We start from the raw sequence: 16,196 nt of genomic DNA on the forward strand, positions 1-16,196 counted from the left end.
ACATAACCGTTATTAAGGTTATATTTATTTTACATTGGCCACTGTAGATTTAGAAATGAAGGATGTCATCCATTTAAATTATATCTATGTTCGTTCATTCACTCACTTACTCCCTACGACTCGCTTGGTTTCAAATCAAAATAAAGCGCAAGGAACGATTGTGGAATGACAAAAAGTGAAACTGTTCTCCACAGCCGGCGTAGGTCTGCTGGGGTTTCAGCTATCGAGGTACTCAGCTGTCAGAGCGGTAGATATAGAGAGATTTGAGAGCAGATTAATAGACTGCTTTGTGGCCTCTCTCACATATTTCTGCTCCCATCCTGCTTTTTAATTCATGCAAAATGGAATAAAAACCTTTGTAGCAACATGCAGATTCTTATGCAAAGCAGATTTACCTATGGTGCACGGACCGCAGCGTTTGCCTTTGATCTGTGTTCCTGACAATCTCCAACTATAAAGAAGAAAAATAACTTAAAATCTGTAAAGGGTCTTAATTGAACTGAACATAAAAGAAGATACATGGTGTTAATTGGTCTATGCTAAGAATAATTCAGGCCTTAGAGACCGCTGTCCCTTACCCCCCACCACCAACACCACCCCACAAAAGTGTCAAGATTTACATCTTTAATTCAAGATTTCCCTGTATTAATTACCTCTCAGCAAGATGTGAATCAGTTCATTATAAAGTATAATAAATGCCAAATATATTTTTTCTTGTCTTTGAATATAAGTTTTTAACACTGAGCACAGATACATTACCATTCATTTTTAGGAGTTTATTTTTCATACTTGCAATAGGAACACGATCACACACTGAAAGCAGATTTTGTAGCGAAAATGCTTTTTGTGTTGTCTTAAAAATATACTTTGTGTACCCTAAGACTGAAATATCACAAATGTGCATTTTGCTGGCATGTCATGTCTCTTGCTGGAAAGTGAATAACAAATAGCAAACCTCTATTATTGCCTTTTAAAAAATAAAACATAAATATTATCATATAAATATTTAACATAATATATATTTTGTGAATGCCATAAGCACCAGACAGAATTTCACTAAATCAATTTCCTGCACGATGTTACAAAAACCTAACAGCCAAGTCTTTTGACCCAGTAAAAAATTATGAAATACAACCAATACAAAAAATCAATGCAAATCCAATTAACAAAACCTTTTCACTTATGAAAAATACCCCAAAAATGTGACAACACATAGGGAAAGATCCATGTGAATGTGTAATGAGTTTGGCGACTTCCATTGCAGCACAATGCTGAAAACAAATCTATTACCCCAGCGGCTGAGACCATTTGAAATTCTACCTCTGCTTTCCTCGGGGAAGGCACCGGTCGGACTGAGCATGTTTCATTGTAAAGTAAAGCAATTTCAACACTCCACCCCCTTTGTGACCTTTCATTATCACAACCCAGAATGTGGCTCCTCTATCCCAGAATCCTTGGCTCACCGCTGAAGATGATAGATGGGACAGTAGAAGCCCCTGGACAACACTAGCATTTAGGGAGGCAAAACAGCACACATTACCACTAATATCCCACAATGCAAACGCTTATCACACCTCTTTCGTAACCTCAGCAAGTGTGCGCTGACTTAGTAGTAGAGATTGAAACGTCAGGTTTGATTTTGGAGTGATCCTGAAAAATCACAACGCAGAATAATATATGCAGTATATGAATGCAACGATACGCTGTTTTTGTAAACACATTTAAAGCGCACAGTGCGCTCTTTTACCTTAGATTTTTATTGTTTTGGATGTAATTTTATTTGGAGTATTTTTACGCTAATTTATTGACTCGAAGTGCATGATCCGCTGTTAAAAAATGATTTGATAAGGAAACCTGCAGGGATGTATTAATTAAAAAAAGAGAGAATCTAATTAACATTCCGCAGTGACTTAAAAGCTGAATATTATTAGAGCTGCAACCGTCAGTGTGATGAAAAGAGAAACATGACAGTGAAATTTAAATTCAAAGAGCAGCGAATAATGTACACACAGATCAAAAGAATAAACAGTGGGAAAAAAATAACATCGCAAAGTTTAATTTCCCTGCCACGCAAGAACAAGTACAAAAGCGTTAGCAGAGCGCTCTCACAAACAACAGTCTCCTTGATGAGCTCTAATGCTGCCAATTAAAAGGTGTCACAAACATACACGCGCTAGAAGCGCCACTTCCCCAGAATCGTCTGCTCTCACAGGGACTAAATTCTCGACATCAATGGGTCGTCTGCATTCGGCGTCACAGAAAAACAAACCAATATGCTCGTAATTTCTTGCGAGAGAAACGTTTCATCCTTCACCTTGAGTTTCCACGGGCCCTTTGGCTAATCTGCCGCATGTTGAACCCGCTAGTCACTCCTAGCGGTGTACATTTAAAGCGTATTAGCATTTGTCCCCGCTGTGCGTCTGGGTGCCAAAGAGCCTGTAATTATTATTCATTAGTATTCATTAGTGCGGGGTCCTGCCCGGTGTGTAGCTCATGTTGAATCATCTCTTGTGTTACATTTCAGACGAAGTCTGAGTATGCAGGTCAGAGAGGATTCCTTAATTAGGCGTACAAGTCACAAGTTATTTTCCTCGCTCTAAACGCAAGGTTAAGATAGTAGCAGTGCTGTCGCTATGCTAGGACGAGAGAAAAAAATGAATGATGAAAAGTAGCCTATCTCTCGCTTCCACCGGACAGAGAGCTGAACATGATCTCTACTAGCCTATTAGTTGAGCAGCCTACATTTATTATGCATGTGGTCAGATGAGACGGTTTTTATTGTTTACTATCTCTACATTCCATTCACATTCTTATAGGAATGCAAATTGCCTTTTCTTTTAATCAGCTTTTATTCAAAATGGATGTTCAACTTCTTCAACATCCAGGCTGTAACAAAAGCCGTTAGGCCTACCCTGCGTGTGAGTCGGGAACGGCTTGTGAGCTCATAGTACGTTGCTCACAACTCTGGCTCGACTACAGAGAGTTTATATCAAACCACTCAGCAAAACAAAGAGATGTTAATGCTCCAGAGAGACAAGGGATCAAGTACGTTGTGGAGGTCCACAGCTGGCACCGTCTGCAAAAATCCAAAGAATATTTTAGATTTTTAGCAGTTATTTGTGTCAGAAACGCTTTTTTAAATGACCAAGTTCAAAGTTGAGATTCCTGCAAAAACCTTGTGGATTAAAGGGATAGTTCACCCAAAACTTCTGTCAAGATTTATTCACCCTCAAGTTGTTCCAAACCAGTATAAATTCCTTTTTCTGTTGAACACAAAGATCGATATTTCGAAAATTGTTAGCAACTGAGATTTCTGAGAACCATAGTAGAAAAAAATGTAATACTTGTGTTTAACCAAAGAAAGAAATTCATACAGTTTGGAACAACTTGAGGGTAAGTAAATCATGACAAAATTTTCATTTCGGGTGAATTATTCTGTTAAGCACATCTGGGCGCATTTTAATTACTGTAAATATTACATCATCATAATTGCGTCATTGTTGAATTAAAGTTCACAAATATATAAACAAACAAACATACAGTTTAACAGAGTGACGCTCAGACAAACAACAGTTGTGCAGATTACTGATATGATTCAGTAACACCTGTCTATTCATTTAGCACTGTAAAGATATTTCTGAGTAATAAGATCTGAAAGTGAAAAAATCTAGCTGTTCTTGACCGTTTGCACAATGTGCCCCTGTAGACAATCGATGCTCAAAACTACAAAGCATTAAAAAAAGGATATTCTGAATTCAATTACGCTGCCTCTAATGGTAATGATCGTTCATCAGAGTGAATTGTTTGTCATTGAGGTTATCGAGACGTTTACGGTATTCACATTAGAGCAGAAATAATGAGTGAGGAGTGGGCGGGTTAAATGCCAGGGTAAACTTGCATTATTCCAACCCCCATCAGCATCAGAGAACCATAAAGCCCTACAAATGATAATTATTATGGTCCATGCGTGTAGGAGGGTGGATTGTTAGCTGGAGCTATATTTCCCTGCATGGTTTACGCTGCACGGCTAATTGTGTAATTGTTAGCATGACTGAGTGAGTTTCTTCTAGGCACGCCAATGGCTCTGGAAAGGACCAAAGTATAACCGAATTAATCTAATCAGAAAATAATTATGCTTGCCCCAGAGAGAATTGGCTCAAATTGATCAAGGTCTTTTTTTACTAACCAGGCAGCAGAGATGGGATTTACCCATCAAGTCCAGGTCCCAGGCGTTTCGGAATCTCAGAGCGGGCAGGAAGATCCCCATCACGAGCTAAAAGCACGCTGGGGGGGGTCACGTTCGCTGCTCATAACTGCTCATGATTGGTATACCTTCACATTCCCATCAGACATAATCACTTATGTTTGATATGTGATACACGTGCAGACATCGTGACGCAACGATATACCCCACCCACAAGCTCAACTCTATCTCAAAGTCCCCCGTCAACAATCCCCAAACGCAACTGAATGGATGACACCGTCCCATGTCTCAAATTTTCACGTCTTCCTTTAGATAAATGCCACTGTTATAGGTGCATTTGACATGTCTCAGATTGAAAGAACCAAAAGTTTTTAAGTGAAATGGGTTATCTGGGTAAATCTATCAAGGGCCTGTCCTGGGAGGAGGGTGGTAGAAGGGGCTATGAAGAGCCCCGCTGAGCAGCAAGCTTCCATGCTGCGCACATCCTCGGATGCCTGACAGTTGTGTTCAGCCTTCACTGTAATAATGAATAAAAGGAAACTCCCAGAAGATTACAGATCTTCCATGTTTTGACATTGACCTTAATACATAATTTAACCACAAAGACTGAAAATTGTGTAAGAACATAGGATAATATGAGAAGAATACCGGCTAACAGTGGTGATGCTGGGTTGCCAAGTGGCGGACCTCGGTTCGATCCAAAAGGACACAACTTTTAAATGAGAAGAGGAACAAGTGCTTAGAAAAAAAGTGCATGTTTGTGTGAGAAGAGCGATGCTCCAGAGGGCCGCCTCGAAAATATGTCTTGAGTTCCTTAAAGAGCTTAGGGATCTGTTCAACATAGAGCGCTCTCAATGCCACCTAGTTAATAATTGCTGAGATTGGCTGCTCTGAGCATAGACAAGCTGCCGGCATCTGTATTCCCACGAACACCAGAGAGAAGATCCACAATTTCACCTCTTTCTAAAATTCCCAGTGGCCCGATGAGTGGTTTGTCTTAATGGTACTGTGTTTGTACTGTGTATCCACAGAATGTAGGTTTGTCTCCATGTGTGCTTGCGTTTTTAAATGGTTTAAATTTGTTGTCAAGCCTCTTTTTCAATGCTACAGGGCAGGCAGATGCATTTGCTCGTGCAGATGCATGTGTGGCTATATGTGAGTGATAAGACAGCCCCTTTGGAGCGCTTGTTCATCTCTTGTATCTGCTGTGCATGCAGTATATGACAGGAAAGGGACAGTTGTAAAGAGCCATCATGTCAAATTGGCATCATCGCATGACAATGGAGTCTGACACGCTCCGTAAATTTGAGAAAAATGTCACACGGCGCTATCTATTGACCTTTCTTTAGCATGAAACTGTTCCTCTGGAACAGAATGCTTTCTTTTTTAAGGGAACAAAATGTCAATATTTTAAATCGAGTCTATGGTGCACACTAAGTGGACAAATAACTATTATTAGTTTAATTTTTGTCATGCATTATCTCCACTATATATTTTTTCTTTTTTTCATAGAGGAACTGATTACTTATACATACTGTAGTTTCAGCACCAATGCAGTCACACATCAAAACATTAGGTGGCAGTACGAAATATCCCAGAATTCAATGCTGTCTGACATGCTAACGCTTGACACAGACTATGCAAATGAGAAGCGCACTTTCTCTTCCTATTACTTTTTAAGCACGCCATTACCTTTATGTTGGTCTGTGATAATTAAGAGAACCTAATTGCAAACCTGATTTGTTGCAAGTGAAAACAAATTCCTCAGCGGTTCCCCTTTAGGGCACAGCAAACAGCATAAGAATCAGTGGTGATGCAAGTCATATGCTTCTTAAGATCTCCACGCCTTATGCATCGCATGTGAACTGGAATCCTCATTACGCTGATGGTAGTGATGAATATGAAGATAGTTGAAAAATGAGAGCCCCAGATCTCCCCTACAGCTGGACAGTGACCCCCCCCCCCCTCAGCTCACAGCAGGGAGCCTGGCTGAGAAGCTCCCCCCTCCCCTAAACTCAGCCAGCTTCACTCCACAGCGGCATTTGAAGTCCTGGAGCCCACTCTGCATATTAACTAACTACAGCAAATGCGAGCTGAGCAGGCCGATAAATAAAAGATTTGTGAGTCTCTGTAAGGCAGTCAGGTTTGTGTGGGATCTCTTCCCTTTCTTTCTGTCATACTCTGTCAGCCAAGCCCCAGAGCCTGGCCTTCCACACCAGATGGAAGACCCTTGAGACCCTAACTTGGCTGCATTACAACTGGCTCTGATGCTGCTCCAAACAGCTCCAGCTGTGCTGGGGGACCTAACCGTGTGCCATTGGGGATGTTAGCTGGTGGTTAGATGGTGGCCGGGGCTCCGAAGCCAAGGACGGAGAGAGGCTTTCTCTGGAGAGGGAGGGGCACTGTCTGAATAGCGCTCATCCAATCAGCCTGTAAAAAGACTCATTTGACACCAGTAATTGGAGGGAGATCAGAAGACTTCAGCCAGTGGAGGGGGTGATCCTATCAGAAAATGTTCTGGTAGATCAAAGATTTGCGCTCTCAAATCCTTGATTATGTGACATGGAGACGCATTAGATGCATTTTTCTGTGCAATGCAGGCAGGGAGAGCTGAGCTGTGTGGACAGTGCCAGAAAATCCAGCTGATCAGTCACATTCGTTGGCATCATGCAACGTCTGATTGAGGGGAGGAATCAGAAATTGCACAATCAGCATTAGAGGAGAATTGTTTTGTCAGCAATTTCCAAAAACGAAACGTTATTTAGACACCTTCATGCCATTCTAAATTACTGTTGTTTTGTTTAACGTCTTTACGATATGGTGTAAATTTTTAAAACAGTGTATTTAGTATAACTCATTAGAAATGTGTTTCAGTGGTCACTGTAATTGTTGTACCAAAAAGTTGTAACCAGTCATAAGGGTACATTTTTCGAAATTGAGATTAAAACATCTTCTGGAAGCTGAATAAATATACTTTCCATTGATGTATAGTGTGTTAGGATAGGACAATATTTGGGAGAGATACAACTACTTGAAAACCTGGAATCTGCGGGTGCAAAAAAATATTGAGAAAATCGCTTTAAAGTTGTCGATTAGGGTTGCTGTAGCAAGCTGTTGCTAAGAAGAAACAGGTTTCTTTTAACGCTCTCTTTTGGGTTACTGCTGAAATGATGTAGAGGAACCAGAAAGCAGGAATTCTAAATTTTGCATACCAAACTTGAGTGCTTAATTCCTAAAGAGCGGGTAGCAGCGAGCGATCTTTAGGCCCGATTCTGGCCATTTTTGTTTGCAATTTTGCTACATCCAAAAGTAAAGTTTTGATATATTTACGGTAGAAAATGTACACAATATATACACATCCTACCTATGACTGGTATTGTGTTCCAGGTTCACATATTGTCACTGTCCTTATGAAATCTCGGATTTCCAAATTCACTTTTTCAGGAAATGTTAAAAACACTACTTTTGTATTGTTGACAAGAACTATTTTTATCTTTTTATTGGTTAGATATTGGCAAAACCCATCAAGGTAAAAAATAAAAATCACAAAAATGGAGACTTTAGAACAAACAAAAGGTTTTAGAAGGAAAGCAGCGATATGATGGTGGATAAATAATAAAATGTAAATTTTGGGCAAGCTGCTTCATTAATGGGAAATCAAGTACAAAAACCAAACGGCAGATCAATACATTGCTGTTCAATTGGTATTAAGCTTTCCAATTTTGTTTGGCTGTGAATATTGTTATACAGGATGGCCTCTATATTATTTTGTGGATTATATATGGTAGCTAGTCTACCATCTAAACTCCTGATACATGCGTATATCAGAACATTTTGCATCTCACAAAAAAAGAATGATCAACCACCTGCACAATGGAGATTCGTTGCCCTATTAGCTTTCATGTCTGAAGCTCCAGACTCAACTTCCTCGTCTGCTTTATTCTTCATGGACACACTCATCTTCTTGTTTTGGACTTGAATGGGAGCTAGTTTGCAAAGAACTCATTTTTTGTGGAGAGAGGCAAATGTTATGAAGATTTAACTTTCTCCCTTTGATTCCTTCCTGACACTCATCCTTCAGCCATTCTTTAAAGTCCCACTTTCAAACCCTAATGGCTGTCATGTCATTTTGTTCCCTAGACTCTTACTCAAAGTGTCATTGGCATAATGGTCGTCCGCCGTTGGCCTCTTTTGATCATCCATGCTGTGTGCGAGAGGTTTCGGAGTGGATACTGGGGGGTAGAGAGGGGCACTCGACAATCGCCGCTCCCCACACCCATTCTTGAGAAAGAGCGCTTTGACCGGAAATCTAAAATTCACTTTCAAATGGTTCATTTCGTTTAATAGCTTCACAGAAGCGGTACACTCATTAAAATGCGGGAGGAAGACGCACGTCAGAATCTTCCTGTATCAGCATCTCAGAGAGAGAGAGAGAGGGTGGGAGGGAGGGAGGGAGGGAGGGAGAGGGAGAGAGAGAGAGAGAGAGAGACCCAACCTTTCCTCACTGTTTCCTCTTCCATCACTCTCATCTGATCAATCACACCTGCACATGTAGGCCATGTTTCTGTACCCAGATCAGTCTTGAGAAGCAGTATCCAGAGCCTACACATTTGTACGGATCTAGTTTTCTTCTTCCCATCTGCGGTTATAGAGTGAGGCCTTAGTCTACAGTAAAAGTGAACCCAATAGACAGATAAAATAGAACCCATTAGAACCAATTATAATTTAATAATTTATACTTTAATTTTTTCTTTTATGTCAAAAATAATTAGGATATTATGTAAAGACAATAATATTTAAGGTAATGTTGCTTCTGAAGTGTATATATCTTGGCTTAAGAATTATTTGAAATATTTATCGGAAAACTATAATAATAATAAAACAATTAAATGCTATCAATGGCTCACTGAAGGGAAGGTAGACTGAGCATTGTTTTACTCATGAATACTTGTTTGGAACGTATTTACATATCAAAAACAAATATAAACAAAGAAACCTCTGGAATGATGTTATAATCACATGATAAAACAGGGTCTGGATATTATCAACACCTCAGAACAACAGATGTGAACTCTATACTGAAAGAAGTCAACTTTAAAGCATATACTTTATCAATCAGTTTGTTTTTTTGTATATATTTTTTATCAGAGCAAGTCTGTAGAATCTGCCCTCCCCCCTGCAGAGAACAATGATCAGAGCAAGTGGCCAAGCGAATGATGCAAGGGCTAAAGAATAAAAGACGTCTCTTTCAATAACACACTTTCAGCCTGCATCGAAAGGCATGTCAGTTTCACTTACACAAAGTGCTATAGTGTTGGAAGAGAACAAGTTTTTCCATCATAAACCCATTGCCATCCAAGTTACTGCTTAGGATTGCCTAACCTGTATGACTGATACTTAAAACAGAAGAAAACAGCATGGGGCACTAGAAGATGAGCATTCAAAGCTCAGAAACATCTCAAGAAACGAAGCAACACAACCAACAGCTGGGAAACAAAACACACACAGGAATTCACCAGGAAACATGCACAAAATGCAACGCTATCATATCTTTTCCTACACTGCATATACAGTAAACTTCACTAGGCGTTCACATGGGGAAAAAAATCAATCATATAGTCACATAACTAATGTGAAAAATACATTTGACAAATGCAAGAGGAAAATACATACAACAAGAGGATGATCATGTTTGAAAGCGAAGATCTCGCAGCGTTTCAAGTGCTCATGTGCTAGCCTGCAGAAAAGAATCTCCAGAATTGAAACCTACAACCTCGCACATAAATCTGACAGAACTGCCATAGTCTTGCACTGTTGCACGAAATTAATTCAGACATGTGATAGGACAACTTAGTCAAACCTGAAATCATGTGGGGGCAAACTCCATAGAGACGAATCGCCTTTGTTCACCGTTGGACACATTTTTCCTTCCATTTGGGAATCTGACAAAAGTCATGTTCTGCCCTCTGACTGCTCCCAGGAACTCATCAGCTTTCTACCTCAGTTCCTCCCGACTACGCCAAGACTACCCTGATTTTACCCCTCCAGACACATGATTGCTTAGCAAGGCACCAGAACTGAGGAGAGCAGCTTTTTGCGCCACATTCTATTATTAAAAAGCAGAAAAACTGTAAAAGCTGCACGGTTTTGAACTACAATGGGCTTTAAATATGCTTACAATGGACCACAGTAAGCTGAATATTGAATAAGGACAAAGCTGATCTATATTGATCGGTTTTATACCGAGGCTAAGGCTGAGTTTTCCACGGCAGCATATTTTGTCAGTTTTCAGCTGTAAAACACATCCTTATCTGCTATGTACTGTGGTAATTGGCAGACATTATTTCAGTGGTAGACCTCTATTTTTTCTTCACTTACTTGAACAACTGGGAATACATGCTAATGGTTGAACAGAGCCTCTGGCTCATACTTCAGCATCACCCTCCTGAATGTATGTTTGTTAAATGGCCTCAATTAGGAGTCTGGCAGGAAGACCTCCCTCTCTCCCTATAAAACACATGTTGTCCATCTCGCTCGAGCCATCAGTTTATGCCCTTCATTCTTTTCAATGAGAAAGTGTGTCTGTCAGCTGTATACCGGGGAAGAAACGGCGTAAACTAACAACAATTTAAAATAATGATTTTCATAGTGCATTATTAAGCGTTCCTCGCTTATTAACAAGGCTGTGATTATCAAAAAAATGAGCATCAAATATTTATCCGATTTTAATTACGCTGCACTACTGATGATTTAAGCCTAATTAATGATAACCCACAGCTATCTACATTAATCCACACATTAGTTCACAAACCAGCCAGGTTCACAAAAACAGGCACTTACTTTTAGTCAATAACACAGCCTCCATTTGGTTACAAATACACATGATTGATAGTTTAGACTCAAAACATAAGATAGCAATGATACCAAGACGCGAAGCCAAGAGCTAAAGAGTCTGGCCTCGCCTCTGAGAGGCTACGATGCCAGTCAGTGGCATGGAGCTGCCCATGCAGTCGGACTTGTTGGCTAGTCAGCCTTAATGCCAAACCATGTCAAGAGCGAAGCCGTCAGCCATCATGCAGACAGCTGTGTAAACACTGCCAGACTGACCCTCTGAGAGGTGCTCCGCAATGGACACTTGTGCAGAGAAGTGTCCAAACAAACACAAAAATACAAGTGCATAAACTGAAAATAAACTTTCCGGCCAGCCGCGGCCTGAATACCATTAGACATAATAAACCGGTGGGAGACAGTATCAAAATGGCGTCATGTCACTGACTCCGACATGTATCTTGGTGCTCATTATTATCCTTGAACAGCACCAATTTACATCTAATGCAATGACTAATTCAGATCCAGTGTTGTCAAGAGGCATAGGAAATGCCCTGGCAGAGATGACAGTGTTCCTGTCAGGAGGTGCAGGATGGAAGATTCCTTGGGGCAATGATTTAATGCCCATGTCAAGTATTGCTGTCAGGCTTTCTTAGGCGACCATTAGGATTCAGTATACGCTGCAATGGACTTGGGCCCTGGCTAGTTGAGATTCATACTTGCATGGAAAGAACGCCCTATTCTGAAGTTATTACCCTTTGGCTGTAAACTAGCATTAAGACTGGAAAAAAAGGGGGCGAGGAGACATAATCGTGTGACCTTGCAGGGCAACATGCAAACCAAGAGCTGTTCATCATCATTTTTGTTTTCCCTGTTAATTTTTTCCGCACAATATCAAAACAACTTATGCAGCGTTTGCATAGCTACATCGCAACAACTAAATTTAAACGAGCCTTTCGTAGCACCTCGATTGAGAGAATGGATGTTGCTTCATGAGAAAACAGCAAGGAATACATTTTATTATACATACAAATAAGTGCTTATTTAAAATATCCCGTGTGTCCCCCTTGCACACACTCCGGTTAATACTGACACATCCGACGTAGATGTGAACCTGACAGCCTCCAACATTATAATTGCCTGTGCTGTAAAAGTACTCTAAAGCTCTCCATAGAGTAAGCTCAACCTCAACAAACCAGTAATCTGTTTGAGATACAGTCCATATGGACATTCCTGTGACATGACAACTTCTTACTGGACCGAGCAGGACCCGCTCAAACATGTGGTAGAAGCAAATCTAAAGTATGTCATCACACTTGCGCGGTGCTGCAAGCGGGCCAGGTGCGTCTGGATTGGCCATCAGTGGGCTGATCCTGTGGCTTGCTGGAGTTCCCTATTTCCTTCATTAACCTGTGAGCCCCGTTTGGTTCCCCCCGGAGTCTTGGCCATGGGTGTGAAGCCTTCTCAAATGGGCCTATGATGAATGACCTCTGTTAGTGCTACCTAATGAGTTTGTGGAACATGTGCTTTGTTATGTTTTCATGTGGTTTCACTAACTACAGAGCATTCGTGGGAATTCGCAGGATGGGAAGCTGCTTAACTGTATTACTTTATCAGCACCAAGCCAACCAATTACCACCTTTACAGTGGCACCGTTGCTCCACCTTTTGTGTTGTGCGTGTGCACTGCATTGCCAAATAAATCCAACAGGACACCTCTTGATCTTGCCCACCCTAGTAGGTCCCCTTACAGACCTCATTATAACTCCGTAACATAAACACCAGGGCTTTACATGGAGAGATTTGTGTCACTTGTTAAATATGCATTGCTAGAAAAATATAGCGCACAAAGGAAACTGTACAACCTAAAGGAATATTATGGAGTATGAGTCCCAAGGAGCGTCAGAGTAAAATTTATTAGGCCTTAGTCTAAATCTGACAATTTGGTAAAAATGAAAATTCCAAAGTAGCATAATCGCACGCTGTTCTGCAGGGTTGTGCTTGGTGTACAAACCCATTCGTGGATAAATAATCATTCAAAATAGCCTGATATCCTGGCATAAGTATTCTAGTCAGTGCCAAGATTATTGCACAGAGCAACCTGACTATTTTTCTTCCTGGAAGCCATAATGAACATTAATTGCCGGTGGAATGCGGTGTGCACGTAAAGGCGGATTTTCTCTACCCATATTAACTGGAGCCGAACGCAGCTGATTACAACATTCGCAACGCTTGAGCTGCAAAAGAAAGGACACATTCAATTTACTGCACCACATGGACGCAGGAACCGGAAACCAATTAGGACTCGAGAATGATAAATGGCCATTTTAATAAGCAGTTTGCTTGATTTCTCTATTAAATAGGACCCAGTGCATTTTCCACGTCAGACTCAACAAGGGATTCACTTAAAACTGAAAAACTCAAGGGTCTCACGCAGGCTCTCAAAATGTCTTTTACAGCTTTAAGCAACCTATCCTGCCAAAACAGACAATCATAAGTTCCAATGTCTTTTTTGGTTACTTTTTCTTGGCATGTCCCCAAAACCATGGATCTAGGGTGTGAATTAGACTTTTTGCAACATATGTGGAAATGGGACAATTTACCAGCCATAAAGATTTATTTTCAGGCCATGAACCTTTATACAATCATCTTATTGACAATGTTTTTATTATTACAAGTGACAAACTGTGAAGAAACAATAAGCCTTCTTACAATACTACAATTCCTACAAATATCAATTAAAAGCAGAGTGAATATTTACCTAGAAATTGATTTACAATGTGAGCTTATGTTTTATAAATGAGGCCAACTGTGTTTTTATTTTGTCTGCTATATTTTTATTTGGGTGGTTTATACAACCGAATGTGTCATTGCATGAATTGCTGGCAAAAAATCCTACTTACTGTATTTACATATTTTTATAATTGTACTGTATCTAAGTGTTTTTTTATTTCATAAGGAATGTTAACTATTATTTGTAAAACTGAAAAAAGGTAAGTAAAGTCATTATATTACAAAAACATTTCTTGTAATGTTGTTGGTTTGAAATAAAATAAATTATTATAGAAATGATTTAATTTAAGCATCTCAACACATATGCCTTGGATCATGAAGATTTTAGGATTCTAAAAACATTTAAGTAATTGTCATGTACCATGTATCTTTTTTTCCCTCCATACATTTTTCATGATATTAATGATTAATTAATTAATTTATGAATCCTTTTTATTAAAAACAATTAACAATACTGCTGAAAATATATATCCCTATATTCTATGCGTAAGTCTATCCGATGCTGAACAGGATTCTGACACTTACATGGAACTCTGCATGGTATCAACATGTCAATACGGCCTCTCCCATCATGCATCGCTGTCAGGAAATTCAGCGTCTACTCAGCATCTCTAGCTCCCACTGTTATCCCTTTTCCTCCTCTCCAGCATGGGAATGAGGAGGAGACAGGAGACAGGGAGAGCACAGGAGCTGACAGCCACATAAAACAATCTCCATTTTTTACAATGGGGCCATTTCTAAACGGCATTGAACATGGAAAACCCATAAAACACTTGAATGGACATAAAAGAGGGATGACAACTATTTTTTGTTTGTTTATTAAAGATTGGTTATGTATAGGCGTAGACTATAACTACACTAAAACAGGAAATTAGTAATATTATGAGGAAAATCTTTATTACAACAGGGCAAGACACAATAAGAGCCCCCCTAGTGGCCAGCAGCCAGAGTAGAAATTATTTCCCCATTAAACGTGAATTATTGTACTAACTCTATGCATGACAATTACCTGTACAAGTAATACCTGTAAACATTGGAGTGTTAAGGTATTTTTTTCTTCAATTGGGAATTCAGTCTAACACCCCACTTCTGTCTTGCTTCTTAAACTTTGCTGCTTTCACACATGTTATCTGCAAATGAATACAATTAAAGGGAAGGTTATGCACTGTATCGACAACAACTATACATGTGTGCGCGCGTGTGTGTATTAAAGGAAGGCGAAAACACAATGCTTTGTTGCTGACGTCAAATGTCATGCATTAGATCAAAATTTAAGCAAAAATAAGCTTTACATCACTCCGCAATGTGCCTAACAGTGAGAAATAGCATGCGAATTAGGTTAGTACATTTTTTGGTTAAGACATTTTTAATATGATCATTTTTCATATTTAACCTGTGTCATTTCATCGTATTGTTAGGTCTATACAGCTCATTGTAAATTCAATGTTTGATTTAAAGGACACTGTATGCACTGTATGATAAACAATACTGGTACTTTACCTCAGTATTGATTACTGCGGAAATAAGCACCTTGTTCCACGCTGCCAAATGACAGGATTAAGTCGCAGGCTTTGTTTTAGTTACCTTTAGATATCCATTCAATTAAAAAACGCCAGTTTTGTTCAAGTTTTACTTCACTGTTCTACGAGTGAGACACCGTACGAAAGACTGAATCGCGAAACCTTCTCTTGTCAGGTGTGGGCGGGCTTTCGGAAGGCAGACCAATCGCATAGCAGATTCCTTCGTGTTAACCAGTCACATGTAGAGAAGTAAAATCAAGGAGGGGACAATGGCGTTTTCTTACTTAACACATCTTTAACAGTTGGTGAAAAATCCCCTTAGTTCTATGAGAGCGGAAGTGACCTAGCTGGCAGAGATTTAGCTTTAGTACGTCATCTTCCCTTGTGTATATACCTCAGAGCCATTAAACCGTGTCTACACCGGACGTGACAGGCGCGATCATGACAACCTGCTTGTTCTAAATGGGTTTGTCGCGTTGCACTGCTCCGCATCCAGTGTGGACTAAAATTAAATACTAATGGGTTCTTATGCGTTTCTAATGTCTTTTGTCGTGTAGCGTCGCGAGACTGTTTGTTTTTCTTGTTTAATTAGTAAATATAACTATGGTGTAGGTCGGTCTTACGGTGTTAAAAAACTGCAATAGCATTACGCAGAGTCGTCCAGGAAAAGCCCATGGTTCTTTCACTTTTTTCCACATATCAAACAAAATAAGGAACTGGTCATATCAAAATAATAATAGCATTGGAGTATTTTCCTCCCAAGATGGCGGCGCCACATCAACATGCAACATAGGGCGTGATGCCAGTTTTGCATTCTCTATTGGTAACTTTGCCTCACACATTCTGTACGAC

General features: G+C 39.9%; 1 protein-coding gene across 2 annotated transcripts in view; it reads right to left on the reverse strand.

The window, feature by feature from the left end:
• The window catches only part of ppp2r3b (protein phosphatase 2, regulatory subunit B'', beta), a 37,864-nt gene extending 22,365 nt beyond the window's left edge, over nucleotides 1-15,499 (reverse strand). The window contains exons 1-2 of one of the 2 annotated variants that reach the window (XM_056755824.1): nucleotides 15,325-15,499; nucleotides 14,849-14,954 (exon numbers count right to left, since the gene is read on the reverse strand). The gene's annotated coding sequence lies outside the window, so the exon portion shown is untranslated. Of the gene's footprint in view, nucleotides 1-14,833; nucleotides 14,955-15,324 lie in introns of both variants that reach the window. The other variant, XM_056755821.1, reaches the window with a different exon arrangement.
• Nucleotides 15,500-16,196: the final 697 nt, after the last annotated feature.

Source organism: Triplophysa dalaica, chromosome 8 (genome assembly GCF_015846415.1).
Source record: "Triplophysa dalaica isolate WHDGS20190420 chromosome 8, ASM1584641v1, whole genome shotgun sequence".
Taxonomy (NCBI): domain Eukaryota; kingdom Metazoa; phylum Chordata; class Actinopteri; order Cypriniformes; family Nemacheilidae; genus Triplophysa; species Triplophysa dalaica.